General features: G+C 48.0%; 1 non-coding gene across 1 annotated transcript; it reads right to left on the bottom strand.

Annotated features, from left to right (window-relative positions):
* Window positions 1–3,151: 3,151 nt before the first annotated feature.
* Window positions 3,152–3,258, bottom strand: LOC128578731 (U6 spliceosomal RNA). The gene has a single exon (XR_008377866.1). It is a non-coding gene; the product is annotated as a U6 spliceosomal RNA (small nuclear RNA).
* Window positions 3,259–5,074: the final 1,816 nt, after the last annotated feature.

Genomic DNA, 5,074 nt, shown 5'->3' with positions numbered 1-5,074 from the left:
ATGTTTAAGGGCCCAGAAATGGACACAATGGCAGCCATTTCAGAGGGGAACCACCCCTGGCTCAATCAGTGACACTGAGGGTATGATTCCTGGATTTTCTAGATATTATCAATGACACTCCTCCATCCTAACTGGCCCAGTAGCTGACTTCATCAGTGTGATGGTTACTTTTACATGACAACTTAACTTGACCACAGGATGCCCAGATAGCTAGTAAAACATTTCTGTGTGTGGCCATGAACGTGTTTCTGGAAGAAATTAGCATTTGCATTGGAGGACTGAGTAAAGTAAATGACACTCCCCACGGTGGGAGGGCCTCATCCAATCAGTAGAGGCCTGAATAGAAAGAACAGGAAAGTGGAGGAAGGTTGAATTTCTGTTCTCTCTGTCTGACTGCTTGAGATGGGACATTGATATCCTGCCCTCAGCACCCCTGGTTCTCAGGCCTTCAGACCCACACTGAAGTCTACACCATTGGCTCTCCCGTTCTTGGGCTTTCATTCTATGCCACCAGCTTTGCTGGGTTTCCAGTAGATCATGGGACTGCTCAGCCTCCATAATTACATGAACCAATATCTTTTATATCTCTTTATCTATCTACCTGTCTATCTATTATCTATTATCTCCTATTAGTTTTGTTTCTCTAGAGAACTTCAACTAATACAATAAGGAAGAAAATGTGTTCTGCCAGGTATTTGGCCTCTACCTGGGCCAGAGATCTTGGGCCAGGTGGAGACCTCCTGAATTCCAGCCCCCAGGGCTGTGGTGCAGCCATCTTGCTCTAAGAGGAAGTATGGGAATCAACATCTTCTATCCCAGAGTCTCCACTTTCAGGAAACTAGTTCTAGACAGGTGAGAATGAGTGAAGGTGAGAAGGCACTAATTTGAGTGGCTCTGCTCTTGACAGTAGACCTGCCCCAGCCATGACCCACCTTTGGAGGCCCAGATCCTGGGCTGGACTTGAGATGAGCCATTTTCCCTAGGCACATCTTCTTCAATCATCTGCTTTGCTACAAATGGCCAAGACCATCAGATAGACACCTTTGGTTAGGAACTCAGGGGAAATACCCCAACTGACATGAGCTAAAAGGTCCTTCCCTCCTCCCAAGGTGAATAGATTTCTCTTGCAAAACCCCAGGGAGCAAGCAGCAGGCATCAGGCAGCAGGCAGAGTTGGGCCAGGTGAGGAGAGGTGTGCTGGCTGGAATTGCTCAGCTTGAACAAGGCATTCCAATGCCTGCAGGCAAATGAAAGGGATTGATGCTCTTGGCTTCAAAACTTCTAGTGTTCAGCCCATGAATTAGATCAGGGTCTGTATGAAAAGCTTGGCATGCTGTGTGATGTTTATCACTGTCTTCCGGGAGCATCAAGGTTAAAGTTAGAAAATTAAATCTTAATTAGGTCATGATCCAGGGATCTAGTGGGGGCTGAGACCAAGGTGAGGTGGGAAGGCTTGAAGGGATGTTGATCTGGAGGTCCCTGGTTACCATGGGAAGGGTGGGCCTATTGGGTTCCTTTAGAAGGACTGGGGTGATGAAGACCCCATTCCGCTCACACTGGGGTTTGGGAAAGGACACAGATGCTGGAAATGCTAGGCCAGTGACTAACTGGACAGGGCATCATATTTGCCATTTACCTTATCCTCAGGTGGCATGTTCAAAATGTTTAACAACTAGCAGGGCACAGTCCCCAGTTAATCAGGATAGATAAAGGCACCTGCTCTGTGGGCCTTAACTATTGACTTGCTGGTTTGTGCAGTGGCCCATGGGTTCCAGGGGAGGGTATGTGGAGGGCTGGGTTGGTGGGAAGAACTTGGGGTGGGGTACTGGGGCTAGAGTTATCTGCTAACCAGTCTGAAAGTATGTGAAGAGTCCAATGGCTAGAACATCTGTGCCTGTAAGCACAAGATGCCTGAAAGTCTGGGATATGTCTGAGCTGTTGTTGTTTCCGTTTGGCAGTCTTGAGAAGGGCTTCCTGGGACATTGAGACCTGGGTGTGAAGTAGGGGGAAGACAGGGTTAGCCCTTGGCCAGGCAGTGATGAGTGAGCTCTACCTCCAGGCTCAGTCCTTGACCCCACCCTGCAGTCAGCAGGAACCCAACCTGACAACAAAGCTGTAGCCACCTCTCCACCAGGTAGCAGGGTTTGTGGAAAGTTCTCTTTGAGTTTGCACCTGGGCATTAGGGAGCCTGTGAACAAGGCCTTATTGTCTCCTCCTCCTCTTGGCCTCAAGATGCCACTGGTTCTTTCTGCCTGAGTCTTAGAGCTTCTGGTGTGCCCTACCATCCTGGCTCTCTGGGGCTTGGGCTGAGGGTGGCGCTGGGCCCTTTCCCAAGGTTTGCCTGCCTTTTCCCAGGACATGTTGAACTGGCTCCAGTCCCGGCTCCAGGCCGATCTCATCCTGCCCCTCAGATCTGGGTGTTTTTTAATACTGACCTCTCTTCAGAAGCTGCCTGGCATTTTGCCATTGCCTCTACTCTGCTGTGACTCACCAGAACATCCCAGGATGAGGCTGCTGCTTTCAGTACAAGGTTTCCCCAGCCTTATCCCTCCTTCTTTAGAGGCCTCTAACATGCAGGGGACTTTGGACAGGCACAGCCTCTGGGCATAGGCCTCCCTTTCAATGAGCCATTTGGATTGTAGGGTTGGATAGATTTTGAAGCCTTGGTTTGGGAATGATTCAAGCAGCTGTCTCCTCCATGTTGAATAACTGGCACAGCTTCTGCTTATAGGAAGGCTCTTGGATGAAGAACATCTTGGGGAACTTATCAATGGCCCATATGGGGTATGTCATATCACCTGGAACTTGCACAAAGCCTTGTGAATCATTGAAAACGAAGATTCCTAGGCTCTTTCCAATATTCTGCCCTTTGACCCCAAAGTCAGGTTTAACACCATTGAGTTCTTCCCTGGACTTAGAGTACAATAGAGAAGGGACATCCCTGGTCCTATGATTCCTTTCCTTTCTCCTTTCCTTTCTCCTTTCCTTTCTCCTTTCCTTTCTCCTTTCCTTTCCTTTCCTTTCCTTTCCTTTCCTTTCCTTTCCTTTCCTTTCCTTTCCTTTCCTTTCCTTTCCTTTCCTTTCCTTTCCTTTCCTTTCCTTTCCTTTCCTTTCCTTTCCTTTCCTTTCCTTTCCTTTCCTTTCCTTTCCCAGGACAGACAGAACACTTCATGAATTTGTGTGTCATCCTTGCACAGGGGCTATGCGAATCTTCTCTGTATCATTCCAATTTTAGTATATGTGCTGCCGAAGTGGGCACCAGGTGCTTCCTTTTCACATCCTACCATTTCTGAGATTAGGATGCCATTATCTTCGTTTGATGTATTCCTTTATTATGGTAGCCTGCCTGTCTGCCTTGCCTCCTTTTTCTTTCTTTTCCCTTTTTTTTTTTTTTTAATGTTTATGGCTTTTTTTTTTATTGTTGGGGATTCATTGAGGGTACAATAAGCCAGGTTACACTGATTGCATTTGTTAGGTAAAGTCCCTCTTGCAATCATGTCTTGCCCCCAGAAGGTGTGGCACACACCAAGGCCCCACCCCCCTCCATCCTTCCCTCTCTCTGCTTCCCCCCCATAACCTTAATTGTCATTAATTGTCCTCATATCAAAATTGAGTACATAGGATTCATGCTTCTCCATTCTTGTGATGCTTTACTAAGCTTTTTCCTTGTTTTAACTTAGTCCATGACATGATTGAAGAGACTAGGACTTATGTATTGATGGATCTGTTGATCGTGGACATTATTCTTGCTTTTCCAGTATTCTTGATCCCTTTTCTCAGATTAACTCAGTGGCCTGGTACAGAGGTTTGGAAGCCCATCTTCTTTAAGGAAGCCAAGATGTTCTCCCCACTTGATCCCAAGTCCTCTTACTGGAGGATGACATTGTCATCACTTGGAAGCTTATATTTCTTTTGGGGGGCATTTGATCCAGCTCTCAGCACATAGTAGGTACTCAGTAAATATGAGTGGCAAATGAATGAATATTAAGTGTTGATGCCATCACCCTCAATGTCAGGTATAAGTGAGTCTGTTCCACATGTGTTCATTCATTTAGGGTCCAGGATGAGGTGCAGCAGCTACCCAGAGGAAGCTCTTTGATGGGATGACAAGGACACAAGAGGGTGAGCACAACAGGCAGTGTCTCTTGGGCATTATACCTCTGCCTCATGTGATTGGCCCAAACAGGTCACGTGGTTGAGCTCAAAATCAAGGGGTGGGAAAATATACTCTGCCCCTTTAGTGAGAAGAGCTGCACAGTCTCATGGCAAACTACATGGTTGCAAGTAGGGAGGAGGAATGGGGGGCAACAACATAATCTACCCTACCAGGCAGTGTTTCAGCCAACTATTGCCCACCTCATAGTAGCAGAATCTGACCTGAGAATGGCACTAGCTCTGAGGGAAGCAGAGCAGAACACATGTATGGAGCCTAGCACAGTGACCGGAATGCTGCTATTAGGGGCAGACTTGGAATTCGAACCCACATCTCCTGGCTCCCAGGCCTGGGACACTTCTAACACATCACATGGCCTCCTCTCGACAAGTTCATCACACGCTGAGACAGCTTGTCAAACCCAGACAAGTCCTGTGGCTATTTTTTCCTGCTGACTTTTCACCAGGGGGACGCCAGCCAAACAGAGCTGGTGTCACGGGCCTGACGGGTGTCAAACCTTGCGTGTGAAGAACGTCCCTGTTATCCTCTCTCCCTCATCCCCCAAACACTTATCTCATTACCGAGGCGGGGGCGGGGAGTCGGGGAGGGAGGGCGGCAGCGTGGAAGTGTTTATTCTCTTCAGGAGCGAGTCTCTCTCCTAATTAGTAGGTGATTCTGGGAGATGCATCCCAGGTGGGGAATGAACTTGGGGGCCTGGAGTGGCGCTCCAGCCGTCCCTGATTACCCAAATCCCCAGCTGGGGTGAGGACCCCTCACGTGGGGCGGGAAAGCAGGGGAATATTAGTTTCTGATACAACGAGAGACAAGAGAATAATTCTACGAGGCCGTGTAGAACAAGCAGAGAGAGAAAAGCTCTTTGAGTGCAACAAGGAGCAGGGTTTTAAAATTTCATTTGCACAGC

Source organism: Nycticebus coucang, chromosome X (assembly GCF_027406575.1).
Source record: "Nycticebus coucang isolate mNycCou1 chromosome X, mNycCou1.pri, whole genome shotgun sequence".
Taxonomy (NCBI): domain Eukaryota; kingdom Metazoa; phylum Chordata; class Mammalia; order Primates; family Lorisidae; genus Nycticebus; species Nycticebus coucang.
This window is presented reverse-complemented; position numbering and strand designations above follow the sequence as displayed.